Source organism: Arachis ipaensis, chromosome B9 (genome assembly GCF_059453495.1).
Source record: "Arachis ipaensis isolate K30076 ecotype BB chromosome B9, ASM5945349v1, whole genome shotgun sequence".
Taxonomy (NCBI): Eukaryota; Viridiplantae; Streptophyta; class Magnoliopsida; order Fabales; family Fabaceae; genus Arachis; species Arachis ipaensis.
The window spans coordinates 75,157,015-75,178,853 of NC_142444.1; the positions used below are offsets into that span (position 1 = coordinate 75,157,015).

The following is a 21,839-nucleotide window of genomic DNA, read 5'->3' on the forward strand; positions in this document are numbered from 1 at the left end:
TCTTTATGCCAAGTTTTGCACACTTTCCAATTCCTAATGTAAAAGCGCAATAATCGATGTCTTCCACCTCAATTCACATACATCATACACCTAAGTCCTATGTATGCTTTAATTGTTGTTTACTCATTGATTTGTCACTTAGGTTGCTTGATTTTGGGAAAATGCATTCTCTTTTGGACATTCTACTGTTTTACACATGTTTTCCCTGATTGAGTGTTTGTTTATTTGATTGGATCTTAATTTAATTGTTTGATTATATCCTTCTTCTTTCTGTGATTTTATCTGTTCCCTGAGTTGTATTCTGTTTTTGTCTTTTTCAGGATGGCCCGCAAAGGAAAGGAAAAATCCAATCCTTTGGCTCGTCCTCCTCCCGTGCCGCCAAGTGACCAACCAGACACTTTCATTAATTCCGAGGCCCAAGAATAATATAAAAAGCTAGAAAAGCACGCCTTTCATTATGAGAGGAAGCTAAACCTGCCTGAGAAATATGCGGATGCTATACTTGACAGAATAAATTTCTATCATTGGAGATTTGTAAAATCTGACCCGGTGGAAGTAAATGAACACCAGGTCAAGGAACTTTACACCAATCTCCTCAAGAGGGATGCCCAAACTGTTTTTCTAAGAGGTGTCACCTTGGACACCTCTAACACTGCTTTAGAGGCCCTCTTGGATATTCCGCATATTCCTCCGGCTAGGGATGCTTATACTCAAATAATGACGGACATGAAAACGGGCAAGATTTCTTTGGATGCTGTCCTAAAAAAGATTGGCCAGCCTGAGGCTACATGGGAATACAGCAAGGGAGAGCAGTCAGTACCCTTGAGCATTGCGTGCACGGACCTCAACCCAGAGGCAAGGATCTGGTAGCAGATCATTGCCGATTACATCCTTCCGAGCACGCATGCCACGCATATCAGAATCCGTGTGGCAGTTCTGCTATGGGCCATTCTGAAGGGGAAGAGGATCTCTGTTCTTCCCCTTATCAGAGAGTCGATGATGAAGGTGAACCAACAGTAGAAATTCAACATTCCCTTTCCATCACTCATCACCATATTAGCAGCTTTATCTGGTGTGGAGAGACGCCCAACAGACCGGACGTCTGTCTATATCAGTAAGCAGTCATTTCTGCCATACGGACACTATGATGGGCCGCCCTAGAAGAAGAGGAAGACTAACGAGCCTACTTCAGCCACAGCAGAGCCATCAGCACCTACTACAGCCCCTGCACCCATTCCCCGACCTCAGACACCATATGTGTTGTGCTAGGAACTCCTTCAGGCCATCCACCGATCCGAGCACCGCAACGCTCGCCGCTTCTAGTGGATAGTGGCGAAGTTTGAGGGTAGAGACCCTAGGTCACCTCCTCCAGATACACCAGAGCCTGAGGCCGAGGAGCCTGCATCTGAGGAGCCAGCAGCTGAAGCTGGCTAGGTAGTCGAGCACCCTGAGCAGAGACTGGACGAGACCATGGCTGAGGAGGTAGTAGTTGAGAGGGCTGAGGAGCACAGAGTCGAGGAGCAGCGACCTGAGGAGCCGGCAACTGTAGCCGAGCCGAGAGCTGAGACATCCTTATAGCCAGCTGGCCACACACTTGAGGAGCATCGAGTTGAGACTACCACACAGCCATCCAGCGCCCTCATTGTCTACCAGCGTCATCACCACCCACCACCGCCAGGCGGTGGAGCTTCACATGATTGATTCCCCCCGATTGATTCCTTTGGCACTGAGGACAGTGTAAGACTTAAATGTGGGGGAGGATCTTCTATTTTTGGGTGTAAATATTCTCTCCTGAACACTTCTATTTAGTTTACTTTCAGTTCTGATTATGCTTTTGTGGATATTGACAACACTTTACTTTTTCCTACTGTTTAGCACTTTTGGGTATATATATTAGTTGCTTCTAGTTATCTTTAGTATTGCATTTCTAGTTTTGGTATATATATTGCTAGTATGTAGTATAGATATAAATTGTGATTGGATGATGTGAATAGCCTATGCCTAGTCTATCTTGATCCTAATTATTCATGTTACTTTTTGGTTGTTGAAAATTAGGAAAAGAACTAGGAAATTTTGAAAAATTTTGCATCTATCACATCATACATACATATAGAAAATAATTTTGGTGAAAAACAACAAAGATTTTCAAGAGTTTTGTCAATGGCATGCTATTAAATTGATTGAGAAAATTGTTTTCAAACTTGCTTGAATGATTTCTTTTTGGAACATAGAAGAGTAAAGAACAATTACCTTGTGAGTTTTTGGGCTATATTGAGTGGTTACACATTTTAACCACTAATTTTGTTCATTGTGTGTTATATCTCTGCTATGATTGTAATCTTGGTTGTGCTTGATTCTTTATTTCCGATGTTTGATGTTTTGAATTGCATTGAGCATTATTGAGGCCATCTTTGAATTAAGCTTACTCACCCATATAGCCTTACTCTGGCATCTACCCTTGTTAACCCCTTTTGAGCTTTATTTACCCCATTGTTCTTGATATTAGCACATCACAACCTTAAGCGGAAAACCATAATTTACCTTGGATTGTATCCTTGATTAGCTTAGGTTGAGGAGTGTGTTTCATTTAAGTATGGGAGAATTTTGGAAAACATTGGTAGCAAATGAAATTGTTTGATTTTGGGTATTCATTGAAAACTTTGGAAAATTGGTGCACTCATGTATGAGCTACTTAGCCATGTGCAACTCTAATATAAAAAAAAAAAACCCTCATCAGAAAAAGGGTAAATAAATAAAGAATTGCATATGTGATGTGTTATGAGAAGAGCATACATGAATATGTATAATAGGAAATGATGGAAGGTTAGGATTGCATTTTGTTTTGATTTGATTGATATAGGTTGATGTGGATGACTTAACTAATCAAGGATTCAACCATTTTAGTCCACTTAGCCATATCTATTCCACCTTAACCCTAACCCTATTACAACCATATGAAGTCCTCAAGATAATTGCATTCATGCATCACTTGTGTTGATTGTTAGATGAAAAGCTATTCCTTGAAAGCATGATTAGAAGAGACTTGAGTGATTAAACCCCTAAACACCGAGTGATCAGAGTGTATACACACCTAGTGAGGGTTCAATTACTCAACTCTATGTTCCCATGCTTCTTATCATGAATTCTTGCAAGTTGCTTTACTTTGATGAGTTGAATCAATTCTGTAGATTTTGGATGCGTTGATTATTTCCTTGCTTGGCCCTAATTGTCTATACTTGCTTGGGAACTTGATTGTTTGTTTTCACCAATTTCATATAGATACTATATATAGATATATAGAAATAGCTAGATAGTATATAATACACCTGCATGCATATAGATAGTTGCATTTAATAAGTTGATTACCCCTTTGATCATTCTCCTTGTTAGTTTAGCATGAAGACATGCTATTGTTTAAGTCTGGAAAAATTGATGAATCCATATTTGATGATATATTTTGACTCAATTTTGGATGGATTCTAGCACATGAACTCATACTTAAGCACCAAAATAGCATACTCTTGTGTTTTGTCCCTACTTTGATTCTAAATGAGAAAACTAGCAATTTTGTGCTTTAATAGAGCAATTCAATCCCACTTTCATGTCATTCGATGTCGTGATATGGTTTGTGAGTGATTTTAGGCCTTGGAGGCAAGAATGGATGGGCAAAAGTGGAAGAAAGCATGTAAAAGGGAGAAAACATGAAGAAAACAAGGAAAAGAACACACAGCGAAGTGTGCGTGCGTACGCACCTGTGCATACACACAGGTCAATTTTCAGCCGCGTGTGCGGATGCACACGTCTGTGCGTCCGCACAAGTCCCTGCACGTGATTTCATTAATGAAACACGTGCTGTACGAAATTGGAGGCCCTTGGTTTATTTTTGGAAGGCTGAAATGCTGAAATGAAGTGCTATATAAGGGGATGATCAACACATATGAAGGCATTAGGACTTAGACTTTGATTTTACATAGTTTTCACAATAATTAGTAGTAGGAGTAGAAGTAGTGTAGCATTGCTCTCTTAGGGTTTCATTTCCATTACCATTGTAGCATTTTATAGCAAGCTTTGATTTTGGATTTTTACTTCTTCAATTGTAAGTACTCTCAATTTCCTCTTTAATTCAAGCACTTTTACTTTCATTTCCTTTTCTTCAAGTTACTTTGTTTATATTGCAATTTTGTGTTTGTTGAAGTTTTGATTAATGAATTTTACATTTCATGCTTTCTTTATGTTTGATTGCTTGTTTATGCTTGGTTTTGTTGATAGTTGGTTATAGTTTTCCATTTTACTTTGCGATTTCCCATGTTTTACTTTTATGCACACAAGGTGTTTGTGAAAATGCTAACTCTATATTTTGAGTAGATTTTCCCACCTTGGCTTGTGGTTTGAGTTCCTAGGGTACTTGAGTCATAATGTCCGACATTTAGTGGTAATTCTTAGGTAGTTAGTTGACTCTTGTTTCCATTGACGCTAGCCTTTTACCAATGAGTTTGGTAAGTTGGTTAGGACTTATGGATTAAGGTCAATTATGCTTGTTTGACTTACTCCCCGATGGTTGGGGTTGGCTTAGCGAGATTGACTCATGATAATTACCATAGTTGTGGTTATGGCGACGATAAGATTCCTTGGATGCTCATTCCCAAGTCAAGATCCTTTATTACATTCATTACATTTTCACTAGTTTTGATCTCATTTCCTTTTTACTTGCATCAATTACAATGTTGAGCATTGCTTAGTTCTTTTATCGCTTAGTTTCTTTAATCTTTTGTTCTTTGATTGCACGACCCCTTTTGTCCCCTAGACAACCGAAAGCGTAGCATTTCATTTGCAATCATAGGGAGAACGACCCGGGGTTGAAGTACTCTTGATCTCGGTTATTATAATTTGAATTTATTAGTTGATAGAAAGAATTCATTGCTGGTTTGGACTATGCTACCAATGAATTGATTCTTGATTCTAAACCGGCAAAAATCCTCAATATCACCCATTTACGCCGATTTCCAGGGTCACGCGTACGCGTCAGGGAGACTCCATATGGCTCTGCCTTCTCGACTCTATAGGGGCCTTCCCACCTTGATCTCAGCTTGCCTAACATGAGCCTCAGCCTTGAGTTGTAAAGGAGAACTAGCTCCCCAGGTCTGAACTCTCTTCTCTTGATATGCTTGTCATGCACAGCCTTCACCTTCTCTTTGTATAGTATGGGGTTGTCATATGCTTCGAGTCAAAGGGTCTCCAGTTCTGCTAGTTACAGCTTCCTTTCAGCACCATCCTTCTCAAATCCCATGTTGTATTCCCTTACAACCCAGAAGCCTTGTGTTCCACCTCCACTGGGAGGTCATAAGCCTTTCCCTATACTAGGCGAAAGGGACTCATCCCGATGGGTGTCTTGTATGCTGTCCGGTAAGCCCAGAGTGCATCTACAAGTCTGGTGCTCTAGTCCTTCCTATGAGGCTTGACTATTTTCTCTAATATGCACTTTATCTCTCTGTTAAACACCTCGGCTTGCCCATTGGTATGAGGGTGGTAAGCTGTTGCTACCTTGTGCACAATGCCATGTTTCTTCAGTAGACCTGTCAATCTCCTATTACAAAAATGAGTGCCTTGATCACTCACGATTGCTCGTGGTGATCCAAAGCGATAGATAATATGATTTCTAGCAAAGGAGACAACAACGTTAGCATCATCAGTACGGGTAGAAATTGCTTCCACCCATTTAGAAACATAATCAACAGCTAACAATATGTATAAGAAACCACTTGAATTTGGAAACGGACCCATGAAGTCAATGCCCCAGACATCAAAAGTTTCACAGAATAGCATAAACTATTGGGGCATCTCATTCCTCTTGGATATATTTCCAAACCTTTGGCATGGGGAGCAAGATTTACAGAAGGCAGTAGCATCCTTAAAAAGAGTAGCCCATCAGAATCCACAGTCTAAAATTTTTCTAGCTGTCCTTTGAGGACCAAAATGTCCACCACTCTCAGAAGAGTGGCAGGTGTAAGAACCGCAACTAATCAATCGGTTAATTAAGTAATTAATATTGCCCAAATTAGGCTTCAAAAAGTTAGAGTGAGAATTTGAGGAATTAAAGGTGATTTTCGGACTCAGTAGATCTTTTTGAGTCAGAAAATGTACTTTCTGCGAAAAACCATGAAAAACCGCAAACCGGCAGTTGAACCGGTTAAACCGATTCAAGTCTGCCCTGTACCGCATGAGAAAAAGTGAAAACTGGTGAAAACTTTAGAAAAATGTTAGGAATGGAAAACCAGGCGTTAATTTTAAAGGTTTGGCCCGAAGTTGGGCCAAACAGGCTAAAAATGCTAACAGGTTGGACCGGGCCCAAGCCCAACATATAAAAGCACTTAAGTGAACCCTTTCATTCACAAAACACAAAGAAACACAGCTGAAGAGGAGAGGAAGAAGAAACCCTTGAACACTATTCACCATCTTCTTCCAAAGCTCATATCTTGAGCTAGAGAGCTCCGATCGCCACACCGTTTGTGGCTACGCATTTTTTGTGAAGAGCTCCACAAAACCCATATAAGAAACTGGTATGGAAAGCTCGAATCCCTCTCAGTTTCTCTCCTCAAAATTTCGGGTTTATATGGTTTTTGATTAAATGAGTTTTGTGATTTTGGATGTTTAGGTTTGCTCTAATCCTTGCTTAGCCTTGGATTCTTGCTAGTAAATCTGTTGGAGAAGGTAAGAGCCACTAAAACCTTGTGAATTTATGTTTAATTGGAACCCTAGGTTGATTTGAGGTGATTTATATGTATATAGTTTGATTATTGTGGCTTTGGGAGCTCTTGGAACTTAATTGTGCTTATTGGAGTGGAATTGAAAGCTTAGATTATGGTTGGAAGCTTCTTTGTGCTAAGTTCGAATTTGGGTGCATAAAGGGAATCGGCTAAGGTATGGTTTTGGTTTCCTCTATGTAGTATATAATATTCATGGACACATAGGCTAGTGACCAATAAGATACGTTGAACTAAAATGATGGTTGGTGTGTTAAATGTTGATGAATTGATGAATGTTGGGTTGATTTGTGATGAATTATAATGATAAGATGATGTTAAATGATTGTATGGATTGGAAGTTGGTTCCTTGTGATAATTGTAGTGTTGTAATTTATGAAATGGTGGGTTTGATGGTGATTTTGATCATAAGCGTTATATAGTTCAAGTTGGAACTGAGAGTAATGAAATGAGAAGGAGAATGTGGTAAGGTTGGTGTATTATGATACAACAAGTACATTTTGATGAAAAATGGAGTTTTGGATGGTTTGGTATGATTTGGTATAGGTATGGTAAGATATGGTGGTAATTTAATGTTTGGTAAAGTTGGGTTTTTGGTGAACTTTGTCTGATCATAACTTTTGCCTCAGTTTTCGAAATTGATTGAAATTTGTTTATAATTAAAGATCTTTGAAAACTCTTTAAATCGATATAAAATTTGTAAAAATTGGAATTTTGTAGAGGAAGTTATGATCCGGCAAAGTTGGTGTTAAAAATCTGAAATTATGCAATTTTTGCAGAATTTCATGATTTCTGATATGTGCAGGCGCACACCCTTGTGCGGATGCACACCCTGTGAAAATTTTGACCTGTGCGGATGCACACACCTGTGCACATGCACAGGTAAGGAAGTGCATTCTGTTTGCAGCGCTAGCACAGCTTGTCCGCGCACATATCTAAGGAAAAACTTCAACCTGTGCGGACGCACACGTCGGGAAGGTCAGTCTGTTGGGCGCGCTGGCACAAGTTGTGCGAGGAAACAGATTTTAGAAATTTTTTCACCTGGGTATATGCACACCCCTGTGCGTAACATCTTAAAATCCCCTGGGCGTGCGCACGCACACACCCCTGTATGGCCGCACACGTCCTTTTTCTTAAATTTTTCTTGTTTTTCAACTATTCTACCTTCCCAACAAGGTTGTAAGCTTCTAAAACACCATTTTAAGAGTTTTGGGCTTAATTTTGGGTATTAAAACATGGTATATAACTTAAGGGTACCAGAACATGGTTTTATGATAAATTAGAAAACGGAGGCTGATGAGCAGATAATTTATATGCTTTTTGGCATTGTTTTTAGCATGTTTTTAGTATATTTTAGTTAGTTTTTATTATGTTTTTATTGGTTTTTATTCAAAAATTAAATTTCTGGACTTTACTATGAATTTGTGTATTTTTCTATGATTTCAGGTATTTTCTGGCTTAAATTGAGGGACCTGAGCAAAAATCTGATTCAGAGGCTGAAAAAGGACTGCAGATGTTGTTGGATTCTGACCTCCCTGCACTCGAAGTGGATTTTCTGGAGCTGCCGAAACCCCATTGGCGTGCTCTCAATTGCTTTGAAAAGTAGACATCCTGGGCTTTCCAGCAATATATAATAGTCTATATTTTGCCTGAGATTTGATGGCCCAAATCGGCGTTCTAAGTCAGCATAAAAATTCTGGCGTCAAAACGCCAGAACTGGCATGAAAGCTGGAGTTAAACGCCCAAACTGGCACAAAAGCTGGCGTTTAACTCCAAGAAAGGTCTCTACACGTGAAAGCTTCAATGCTCAGCCCAAGCACATACCAAGTGGGCCCCAAAAGTGGATTTTTACACTAACTATTCTAGCTTACTCATTTTCTGTAACCCTAGGTCACTAGTTTATTATAAAAACTACTTTTAGTGATTCATCCTGTACCTCATGACACTCTACACGTTTCATATTGTATCTTCTGACAGTATGAGTCTCTAAACCCCATGGTTGGGGGTGAGGAGCTCTGCTGTGTTTTGATGAATTAATGCAATTACTACTGTTTTCCATTCAATCACGCTTGTTCCTATTCCAAGATATTCACTCGCACTTCAACTTGATGAATGTGATGATCCGTGACACTCATCACCATTCTCAACCTATGAACGCGTGCCTGACAACCACCTCCGTTCTACCTTAGACTGAGTGCTTATCTCTTAGTGGTATAAGCTAGCATTATTGGCAGCCATTCTTCAGATCCGGAAAGTCTAAACCTTGTCTGTGGTATTCTGAGTAGGATCTGGGAAGGGATGACTGTGACGAGCTTCAAACTCGCAAGTGCTGGGCGTAGTGACAGACGCAAAAGGATCAATGGATCCTATTCCAGCATGAGTGAGAACCGACAGATGATTAGCCGTGCGGTGACAGTGCATTTGGACCATTTTCACTAAGAGGACGGATGGTAGCCATTGACAACGGTGATCCACCAACATACAACTTGCCATGGAAGGAGCCTTGCATGCGTGAAGAAGAAGACAGTAGGAAAGCAGAGATTCAGAAGACAGAGCATCTCCAAAACCTCAACCTGTTCTCCATTACTGCATAACAAGTATTTATTTCATGTTCTTTTACTTTTTACAATAAAATCTGAGAATTATTGATATCTTGACTAAGAGTTACAAGATAACCATATTTTGCTTCAAGCCGACAATCTCCGTGGGATCGACCCTTACTCACGTAAGGTATTACTTGGACGACCCAGTGCACTTGGTGGTTAGTTGTACGGAATTGTAAAAGTGTGATTGTAATTGCGTGCACCAAGTTTTTGGCACCGTTGCCGGGGATTGTTCGAGTTTGGACAACTGACGGTTTATCTTGTTGCTTAGATTAGGAATAATTTATTTTTGTTGGTTTAGAATCACTAAATTTGAGTCTTTTATTTGAGTTAGTTTCATATTTTAAGTTTGGTGTCAATTGCATGCTTTTATTTTCTTTTAATTTTTCGAATTTGCATGTTCTTAGTTCTTTCTTGATCCTTAAAAATTCTAAGTTTGGTGTCTTCTTTGTGTTTTCCTTTAAATTTTCGAAAATTTGTATTTGATTTTCTAAAAATTTTAAGTTTGGTGTGTTTTTGTGCTTTTATTTACTTAAAAATTTTTTCAAAAATTTGTTCTTGGTGTTCATCTTGATCTTCAAAGTGTTCTTGGTGTTCATCTTGACATTCAAAGTTTTCTTGTTTGTTCTCTTTATTTTGATCTAAAATTTCTAAGTTTAGTGTCATTTTGTTGTTTTCCTCTTTCCTCATTAAAATTCAAAAATTAAAAAAAATATTTTTTCCTTATTTTACTCATAAATTTCGAAATTTTGCATTAAATTAGTCAAAGATTTTCAAAATCATATTTTTTTAGTCAAGTCAAAATTCTAATTTTAAAAATTGATCTTTCCAAATCTTTTTCAAAAATCAAATCTTTTTAATTTCTTCAATCATATCTTTTTTTTTAATAAATTACAATCATATCTTCTCAATCATATCTTTTTAAAATAATTTTCAATCATATCTTTTTGATTGCTAATTTCCAAAATCTTTTTAATCAATTAATTAATTTAATTTTTAATTTGCTTTTATTTTCTTCTAATTTTTGAAAGTTCTATTTTATCTTCCATTTATTTTGTTTTATTTTTTTGGTTACTTTTAATTAAAAATAAAAAATAAAATAAAATAAAATAAAATTTAAAAATATAATTTAATTGTAATCCATATCAATTCCCTTTTTTCCATCATGGACATAAGTGGAAATGAATAGTCCAGAAGGACTCTAGGGTCATATGCTAACCCCATTACAGCTGCATATGGGAGTAGCATCTGTATACCTCCCATCAAAGCAAGCAGTTTTGAGCTAAATCCTCAGCTCATTATCATGGTGCAGTAAAATTGCCAGTTTTCCGGTCTTCCTTAGGAAGAACCTACTGAGTTTCTGGCACAGTTCCTACAAATTGCTGACACAGTACGTGATAAAGAAGTGGATCAGGATGTCTACAGATTATTACTGTTTCCATTTGCTGTAAAAGATCAAGCTAAAAGGTGGTTAAATAACCAACCCACAGCAAGCATAAAAACATGGAGACAACTATCAGACAAATTCCTGAATCAATTTTACCCTCCAAAAAGGATGACACAGCTGAGGCTAGATATCCAAGGCTTTAAACAAGAGGATCATGAATCCCTTTATAATGCCTGGGAGAGGTACAGAGGGATGCTAAGAAAATGCCCCTCTGAAATATTTTCAGAGTGGGTACAGTTAGACATCTTCTACTATGGGCTTACAGAAAGAGCTCAAATATCTCTAGACTACTCAGCTGGTGGATCCATACACATGAGAAAGATGATTGAAGAAGCTTAAGAACTCATTGACACGGTTGCTAGAAATTAACATCTGTACTCAAGCAGTGAGTTCTTTATAAAAGAAGAGGCTAGGACAGTAACTACTGATCCTAATCCTCAAGAACAGATTGTTGAACTTAATCAGTAATTACTCCTTATGACAAAACAATTAGCAGAATTTAAAGAGATGCTCCAAGACACTAAAAATGCTAACAAGAATATGGAAGCACAATTGAATCAGACAAGATAGCAGCTATCTAAACAGATAACAGAAGAATGCCAAGCTATCCAACTAAGGAGCGGGAAAACATTGAATAATTCAGCTCAAAGTAGCAAAAAGCCAAGAAAGGAACAACTGACAGAGGATGACCAAACCACTGCCCAAAATCCCTCTGAGGATAGCAAGAGCCCAGAGAGGAATAATTCTGGCGTTCAAACGCCAAAAAAGGGTAAAAGATTAGCATCAAACGCCTAGTGGATGCCCACTTCTGGCGTTCAAATGCCAGAAAAGGGAGAAAAGTTGGCGTTGAACGCCCATTCCTTGCCCAGTTCTGGCGTTCAAATGCCAGAAAAGGGTGAGAAGCTGGTGCTAAACACCCATCCAACACCCAATCCTGGCGTTCAAACGCCAATGAGGGATCAGACACCTGCAAGTGCTGATAGTAACCCCTCAAAGAAGGCTTCTCCAACCACCTCTGTAGGGAATAAACCTGCAGCAACTAAGGTTGAAGAATATAAAGCCAAGATGCCTTATCCTAAAAAACTCTGCCAAGCGGAGCAGGATAAACAATTTGCCCGCTTTGCAGACTATCTCAGGACTCTTGAGATAAATATCTCATTTGTAGAGGCACTTGAGCAAATACCCTCTTATGCTAAGTTCATGAAAGAGATCTTAAGTCATAAGAAGGATTGGAGAGAAACTGAAAAGGTATTTCTCACTGAATAATGCAGTGCAGTCATTCTGAAAAGCTTACCAGAGAAGCTTTAAGATCCAGGAAGCTTTATGATACCATGCACATTAGAGGGTGCTTGTACCAAGACAACTTTATGTGACCTTGGAGCAAGTATCAACCTAATACCTGCATCCACTATTAGAAAGCTTGGCTTGACTGAAGAAGTCAAACCAACCCAGATATGTCTTCAACTTGCTGATGGATCCATTAAATATCCATCAGGCATAATTGAGGACATGATTGTCAAGGTTGGGCCATTTGCCTTTCCCACTGACTTTGTAGTGCTGGAAATGGAGGAGCACAAGAGTGCAACTCTCATTCTAGGAAGATCTTTCCTAGCAACTGGATGAAATCTTATTGATGTACAAAAAGGGGAAATAACCTTGAGAGTCAATGAGAATGAGTTCAAGTTAAATATTGTCAAAGCTATGCAACATCCAGACACATCAAATGACTGCATGAGCACTGATACTATTGACTCTTTGGTGGAAGAGATCAATATGACTGAAAGTCTTAAATCAGAGCTAGAGGACATCTTTAAAGATGTTCAGCCTGATCTGGAGGAATCAGAGGAAATAAAAGAACATCTCAAAATTCCTCAAGAAGAGGATAAGCCTCCTAAACCCGAGCTCAAACCACTACCACCATCCCTGAAATATGCATTTCTGGGAGAAGGTAACACTTTTCCAGTGATCATAAGCTCTGCTTTAAATCCACAGGAAGAGAAAGCACTGATTCAAGTGCTAAGGACACACAAGACAGCTCTTGGATGGTCCATAAGTAAAGGCATTAGCCCAGCTAGATGCATGCACAAGATCCTATTGGAGGATGATGCTAAGCCAGTGGTTCAACCACAGAGGCGGCTAAATCCAGCCATGAAGGAGGTAGTGTAGAAAGAGGTCACTAAGTTACTAGAGGCTAGAATTATTTATCCTATTTTTGATAGCCCCTGGGTATGCCCTGTCCAAGTTGTACCCAAAAAGGGAGGCATGACAGTGGTTCACAACGAAAAGAACGAACTGGTTCCCACAAGAACAGTTACAGGCTGGCGTATGTGTGTTGACTACAGAAAGCTCAATACAACCACCAGAAAGGATCATTTTCCTTTACCATTCATAGACCAGATGCTAGAGAGACTAGCAGGTCATGATTATTACTGCTTTTTGGATGGCTATTCAGGTTACAACCAAATTGCAGTAGACCCTCAAGACCAAGAGAAAACAGCATTCACATGTCCATCTAGAGTATTTGCCTATAGAAGGATGCCTTTTGGTCTGTGCAATGCACCTGTAACCTTTCAGAGGTGCATGCTTTTTATCTTCTTTGATATAGTAGAGAAATTTTTGGAAGTCTTCATGGATGACTTTTCAGTATTCAAAGACTCATTCAGCTCCTGTCTTGACCATTTAGCACTTGTTCTGAAAAGATGCCAAGAGACAAACCTAGTTTTAAACTGGAAAAAATGTCACTTTATGGTGACTGAAGGAATTGTCCTTGGGCATAAAATTTCAAACAAGGGAATAGAGGTGGATCAAGCTAAGGTAGAGGTAATTGAAAAATTACCACCACCTACCAATGTAAAGGTAATTGAAAAACCTCTGAGTAATCTGCTAGCTACTGATACACCATTTGTCTTTGACACAGAATGTCTGTAGGTGTTTGAAACCCTGAAAGCTAAGCTGGTCACAGCACCAGTCATCTCTGCACCAAACTGGACATTACCATTCGAACTAATGTGTGATGCCAGTGACCATGCCATTGGTGCAGTATTGGGACAGAGGCATAACAAGCTTCTGCACGTCATTTACTATGCTAGCCGTGTTTTAAATGATGCACAGAAGAATTACACAACCACAGAAAAAGAGTTGCTTGCAGTGGTTTATGCCATTGACAAGTTTCGATCCTATTTAGTAGGTTCAAAGGTGATTGTGTATACTGACCATGCTGCTATTAAATACCTACTCACAAAGCAAGATTCAAAACCCAGACTCATAAGATGGGTGTTGCTTCTGCAAGAGTTTGATATAGAAATAAGAGACAGAAAAGGGGCAGAGAACCAGGTAGCTGATCACCTGTCCCGGATAGAACCAGTAGCAGGGGCGTCCCTCCCTCCTACTAAGATAGACCTTTCCTGATGAGCAACTCTTCGCCATTCAAGAAGCACCATGGTTTGCAGACATTGCAAATTATAAAGCTGTGAGGTTCATACCCAAGGAGTACAGCAGAGTGCAAACGAAAAAACTAATTTCCGATGCAAAGTACTACTTATGGGATGAACCATATCTCTTTAAGAGATGTGCAGATGGAATGATCTGCAGATGCATACCCAGAGAAGAGGCACAAAAGATCTTATGGCACTGCCATGGATCACAATATGGAGGACATTTCGGAGGTGACCGAACAGCCACTAAGGTCCTCCAATGTGGCTTCTACTGGCCTACTCTCTATAGAGATGCCCGAGAGTTTGTGCGTAACTGTGACAGTTGCCAAAGAGTTGGCAATTTGCCCCATGGTTATGCCATGCCTCAACAAGGGATCTTAGAGATTGAGTTGTTTGATGAATTGGATATTGACTTCATGGGTCCTTTCCCACCATCATACTCAAACACTTACATTCTGGTGGCAGTAGACTATGTATCTAAATGGGTAGAAGCAATTGCCACACCCACTAACGAAACTAAGATCGTGCTGAAATTCCTCTAGAAACATATCTTCAGCAGATTTGGCGTCCCCAGAGTATTAATCAGTGATGGGGGTACTCATTTCTGCAATAAACAACTATACCCTGCTATGGTCCGATATGGAGCAACTCCATATCACCCACAGATAAATGGGCAGGCTGAGGTCTCTAATAGAGAACTAAAAAGAATCCTGGAACGGACTGTAATTGCCCGTAGAAAGGATTGGGCAAAAAGCTTGGATGATGCTCTGTGGACATACAGAACAGCATTCAAGACTCCTATAGGAACTGGTAGCACAAATCACGAATCACACTTTTCACAACGCGTGCCACTGACCAGCAAGTGCACTGGGTCGTCCAAGTAATACCTTACGTGAGTAAGGGTCGAATCCCACAGAGATTGTTGGTTTGAAGCAATCTATGGTTATCTTGTAAATCTTAGTCAGGAAATCAATTATGTTTATCAATTGAATTATGAATAACCAGTAGAGCATAAATTAAAAGTTACTTGTTGTGTAGTAATGGAGAATATGTTGGAGTTTTGGAGATGCTTTGTCTTCTGAATCTCAGCTTTCCTCTGTCTTCTGATTCACGCACGCACGTCCTCCTATGGCAAGCTGTGTGTTGGTGGATCACCGTTGTCAATGGCTACCTTCCATCCTTCCAGTGAAAACTACGCTCACGCGCTCTGTCACAGCACGGCTAATCACCGGTTGGTTCTCGATCCGGTTGGAATAGGATTTACTATCCTTTTGCATCCGTCACTAATGCCCAGCCTTCAGAAGTTTGAAGCTCGTCACAGTCATTCAATCCTTGAATCCTACTCGGAATACCACAGACAAGGTTTAGACTTTCCGGATTCTCATGAATGCTGCCATCAGTTCTAGCTTATACCACGGAGATTCTGATTAAAGAATCTAAGAGATACTCATTCAATCGGATATAGAACGGAGGTGGTTGTCAGGCACACGTTCATGGTTTGAGGAAGGTGATGAATGTCACAGATCATCACCTTCATCACAGTTAAGCGCGAATGAACATCTTAGATAGGAACAAGCATGTTTGAATGGAAAACAGAAATACTTGCATTAATTCATTGAGACACAGCAGAGCTCCTCACCCCCAACAATGGGGTTTAGAGACTCATGCCGTCAGAGAATACAAAGTTTAGATCTGAAATGTCATGAGATACAAAATAAGTCTCTAAAAGTTGTTTAAATACTAAACCAGTAGCCTAGGGTTACAAAATATGAGTGGACTATGATGGATGATGCAGAGATCCACTTCTGGGGCCCACTTGGTGTGCTGGGGCCCACTTGGTGTGTGCTGGGGCTGAGATTTCGTGCAGAGGCCATTTGTGGAGTTGAACGCCAGTTTTTATGCCAGTTTGGACGTTCAACTCCAGTTTTTGATCCTTTTCTGGCGCTGGACGCCAGAACTGGACAGAGAACTGGCGTTGAACGCCAGTTTACGTCGTCTATCCTTGTACAAAGTATGGACTATTATATATTTCTGGAAAGCCCTGGATGTCTACTTTCCAACGCAATTGGAAGCATGCCATTTCGAGTTATGTAGCTCCAGAAAATCCACTTTGAGTGCAGGGAGGTCAGAATCCAACAGCATCAGCAGTCCTTTTTCAGCCTGAATCAGATTTTTGCTCAGCTCCTTCAATTTCAGCCAGAAAAATACCTGAAATTACAGAAAAACACACAACTCATAGTAAAGTCCAGAAATATGAATTTTTCCTAAAAACTACTGGAAATAGATTAAAAAATAACTAAAACATACTCAAAACTATATGAAATTATCCCCAAAAAGCGTATAAAATATCCGCTCATCACAACACCAAACTTAAACTGTTGCTTGTCCTCAAGCAACTAGACAAATAAAATAGAAGACTAATAGGTTGAGAATCAATAATATTTCAGAGTTTTTGATTGAAGCTCAGATTCTAATTAGATGAGCGGGACTAGTAGCTTTTTGCTTCTGAACAGTTTTGGCATCTCACTTTATCCATTGAAGCTCAGAGTGATTGGCATCTATAGGAACTCAGAATTCAGATAGTGTTATTGATTCTCTTAGTTCAGTGTGATGATTCTTGAACACAGCTTCTTTATGAGTCTTGGCCGTGGCCCTAAGCACTTTGTTTTCCAGTATTACTACCGGATACATAAATGCCACAGACACATAATTGGGTGAACCTTTTAGATTGTGACTCAGCTTTGCTAAAGTCCCCAATTAGAGGTGTCCAGAGTTCTTAAGCACACTCTTCTTTTTGCTTTGGACCTTGACTTTAACCGCTCAGTCTCAAGTTTTCACTTGACACCTTCACGCCACAAGCACATGGTTAGGGACAGCTTGATTTAGCCGCTTAGGCCAGGATTTTATTCCTTTTTGGCCCTCCTATCCACTGATGCTCAAAGCCTTGGGATCCTTTTTATTACCCTTGCCTTTTGGTTTTAAGGGCTTTGGCTTTTTCTGCTTGTTTTCTCTTTTTTCTTTCTCTCTTTTTTTTTCTGCAAGCTTTGTTCTTTGCTGCTTTTTCTTGCTTCAAGAATCATTTTTATGATTTTTCAGATTCTCAATAACATGTCTCATGTTCATCATTCTTTCAAGAGCCAACATATTTAACAGTCTTAAACAACAAATTCAAAAGACATATGCACTGTTCAAGCATTCATTCAGAAGACAGAAAGCATTGCCACCACATTTAACCAATTAGAATTTGTTTTATTTAAACTCGAGATTTTATTGCTTCTTATTCAAAAGATCTACTATTTTATTCATGTTTAATGATGATGAGACAAATAAACTATAGCTTAATTGGAGATAAAATCAAAATAGATACTAATTACTACTATATGACTCCTAAGGTAAAATTAAAATAAGAACAGTTATCACAGAGTTAAGGCTAAGATTAGAACTCAACAACCTTGAGGTTTGGGAAGTGGATGTTCCTCTAATCTGTGAGGTGCTTGGTCCTTCAAGAGAGAATTTCTGGCGCTTCAGTTCCTTTAAATCACGCCCTTGCTCCTCTTGGAGTGGGTTGTTTTCCTTTAGGAGCCATGATCTTAGTGATCACGGATAAGCACACCAAACTTAGAGCTTTGCTTGTCCTCAAGCAAAAGAAAAAGAAGGAGATGGGTAGAAGGAGAGCTCCTCCCCACCATCCTGGCGTTTGAACGCCCAAACACTGCTCTCCTGGGCGTTCAACGCCCAGTTGTTGCCCTTTTTTGGCGTTGAACGCCAGATAGCTATCCTTACTGGCGTTCAGCGCCCACTGGATGCCCATTTTGGGCGTTGAACGCCCAAAATGGCCTTCACTGGCGTTTTCTTGCCAGTAAGCTCCCTATCTCTGTTTTGTGTGTAGATTCCTTCTGTAACCCTGTAAACTTATGCAAATGATTCTTTACCTTAGTGTCAGTGATCTTTATATAAACAAATAGGGCAAAATGCTTAGAGGATTGTTCCCCCATGGCTGGGTTGCCTCCCAGCAAGCGCTTCTTTATTGTCTTTAGCTGGACCTTGCTGAGCTTTTAATCTAGCTGCAGCCTTGAGCATACCTGCTCAGTGTTGCCTTCAAGATAATGCTTGATTCTCTGTCCATTGACAATGAACTTCTTATCAGAATCAATATCTTAAAGCTCCACATAACCATATGGTGACACACTTGTAATCACGTATGGTCCCCTCCACCGGGATTTCAGTTTCCCGGGGAATAGCCTGAGTCTAGAGTTAAACAACAAGACCTTCTGTCCTAGTTCAAAGATTCTAGATGACAGCTTTCTGTCATGCCATTTTTTTTATTTTTCTTTATAAAGTTTGGCATTTTCGAAAGCTGTGAATCTGAATTCCTCTAGCTCATTTAGCTGGAGCAATCGTTTTTCTCCTGCTAATTTGGCATCTAAATTTAGGAATCTGGTTGCCCAATAAGCTTTATGTTCCAGTTCCACGGGCAGGTGACATGCCTTACCATACACAAGTTGGTATGGAGAGGTCCCTATAGGGGTCTTGAATGCTGTTCTGTAAGCCCACAGAGCATCATCCAAGCTCCTTGCCCAATCCTTTCTACGGGTATTTACTGTCCGTTCCAGGATTCTCTTTAATTCTCTGTTAGAGACTTCAGCTTGCCCGTTGGTTTGTGGATGATATGGAGTGGCCACTTTGTGGCGAATTCCATACCGAACCATGGCAGAGTAAAGCTGTTTATTGCAGAAGTGAGTGCCCCCATCACTGATTAACACTCTAGGGACACCAAACCTGCTAAAGATATGTTTCTGGAGGAACTTCAGCACTGTTTTAGTATCATTGGTGGGTGTGGCAATAGCCTCAACCCATTTTGATACATAGTCAACTGCCACCAGAATATAAGTGTTTGAGTATGATGGTGGGAAAGGTCCCATGAAGTCAATTCCCCATACATCAAATAACTCTATTTCCAAGATTCCTTGTTGAGGCATGGCGTAACCATGAGGCAGATTACCAGCTCTTTGGCAACTGTCACAATTACGTACAAACTCTCGGGAATCTTTATAGAGTGTGGGCCAATAGAAGCCACATTGGAGAACCTTGGTGGCTGTTCGCTCACCTCCGAAATGGCCTCCATATTGAGATCCATGGCAATGCCATAGGATTCTCTGTGCTTCCTCTCTGGGGACACACCTACGGATAATTCCGTCTGCACATCTCTTAAAGAGATAGGGCTCATCCCACAAGTAGTACTTTGCATCAGTAATTAGTTTCTTTTTTTGTATTCTATTGTACTCCTTGGGTATGAACCTTGCAGCTTTATAGTTTGCAATATCGGCAAACCATGGTGCTTCCTGAATGGCAAATAGATGCTCATCAGGGAACGTCTCAGAGATCTCAAGGAAGGGGAGGGACGTCCCTTCCACTGGCTCTATCCGGGACAGATGATCAGCCACTTGGTTCTCTGTCCCTTTTCTGTCTCTTATTTCTATATCAAATTCTTGCAGAAGCAATACCCATCTGATGAGCCTGGGTTTTGAATCCTGCTTTGTGAGTAGATATTTAAGAGCAGCATGGTCAGTATACACAATCACTTTTGATCCTACTAAGTATGATCTGAACTTGTCAATGGCGTAAACCACTGCAAGTAGTTCTTTTTCTGTGGTTGTGTAATTTTTCTGGGCATCATTTAGAACGCGACTGGCATAATAAATGACATGCAGAAGCTTGTCATGCCTCTGTCCCAATACTGCACCAATGGCATGATCACTGGCATCACACATTAACTCAAATGGCAATGTCCAGTCTGGTGCAGAAATGACTGGTGCTGTGACCAGCTTAGCTTTCAGCGTTTCAAACGCCTGTAGGCATGCTGTGTCAAACACAAATGGCGTGTCAGCAGCTAGCAGATTGCTTAGGGGTTTTGCGATTTTTGAAAAATCCTTTATAAACCTCCTATAGAATCCTGCATGCCCCAGAAAGCTTCTGATTGCCTTAACATTGGCAGGTGGTGGTAATTTTTCAATTACCTCTATTTTTGCTTGATCTACCTCTATTCCCTTGTTTGAGATTTTATGCCCAAGAACAATTCCTTCAGTCACCATGAAGTGACACTTTTCCCAGTTTAAAACTAGGTTGGTTTCTTGGCATCTTTTCAGAACAAGTTTCAGGTGATCAAGACAGGAGCTGAATGAGTCTCCATATACTGAGAAGTCATCCATGAAGACTTTCAGAAATTTTTCCACCATGTCAGAGAAAATAGAGAGCATGCATCTCTGGAAGGTTGCAGGTGCATTGCATAGCCCAAAGGGCATCCTTCTATAAGCAAACACTCCGGATGGACATGTGAATGCTGTTTTCTCTTGATCCTGGGGATCTACTGCAATCTGGTTATAGCCTGAGTAGCCATCCAAAAAGCAGTAATAATCATGACCTGCTAGTCTCTCTAGCATCTGGTCTATGAATGGTAAAGGAAAATGATCCTTTCTGGTGGCTGTATTGAGCCTTCTGTAGTCAATACACATGCGCCACCCTGTAACTGTTCTTGTAGGAACCAGTTCATTTTTTTCATTATGAATCACTGTCATGCCTCCCTTTTTTGGGACGACTTGAACAGGGCTCACCCAGGGGCTATCAGAAATGGGATAAATAATCCCAGCCTCTAGTAATTTGGTGACCTCTTTCTGCACCACTTCCTTCATGGCTGGATTTAGCCGCCTCTGTGGTTGAACCACTGGTTTGGCATTATCCTCCAATAGGATTTTGTGCATGCATCTAGCTGGGCTTATGCCCTTAAGGTCACCTATGGACCACCCAAGAGCTGTCTTGTGTGTCCTTAGCACTTGAATAAGCGCTTCCTCTTCCTGTGAATTTAAGGCAGAGCTTATGATCACTGGAAAAGTGTCACCTTCTCCTAGAAATGCATATTTCAAGGATGGTGGCAGTGGCTTGAGCTCTGGTTTAGGAGGTTTTTCCTCTTTCAGAAGAAAGTTCAGAGGCTCTTTCATGTCCCCTGAATCCTCCAAATCAGGCTGAACATCTTTAAAGATGTTTTCCAACTCTGATTCGAGACTCTCAGCCATGTTGATCTCTTCTACCAAAGAGTCAATAAGGTCAACTTTCATGCAGTCTGTTGATGTGTCTGGATGCTGCATGGCTTTGACAGCGTTCAACTTGAACTCGTCATCGTTGACTCTCAGGGTTATTTCCCCCTGCTGGACGTCAATGAGGGATCGTCCAGTTGCTAGGAAGGGTCTTCCTAGAATGAGAGTAGCACTCTTGTGCTCCTCCATTTCCAGCACAACAAAGTCAGTGGGAAAGGCGAATGGCCCAACTCTGACAATCATGTCCTCAATCACGCCTGATGGGTATTTAGTGGAACCATCAGCAAGTTGGAGACATATCCGGGTTGGTTTAACTTCTTCAGTTAAGCCAAGCTTCCTGATAGTGGATGCAGGTATCAGGTTGATGCTTGCCCCAAGATCGCATAAAGCTGTCTTGGTGCAATCACCTTCTAATATGCATGGTATCAGAAAACTCCCAGGGTCTTTAAGCTTTTCAGGAAAGCTTTTCAGAATGACTGCACTGCATTCTTCAGTGAGGAGAA

At 40.2% G+C, this 21,839-nt stretch overlaps 1 pseudogene; it reads left to right on the top strand.

Annotated features, from left to right (window-relative positions):
• Positions 1–321: 321 nt before the first annotated feature.
• Positions 322–870, top strand: LOC148545059 (uncharacterized; annotated as a pseudogene).
• Positions 871–21,839: the final 20,969 nt, after the last annotated feature.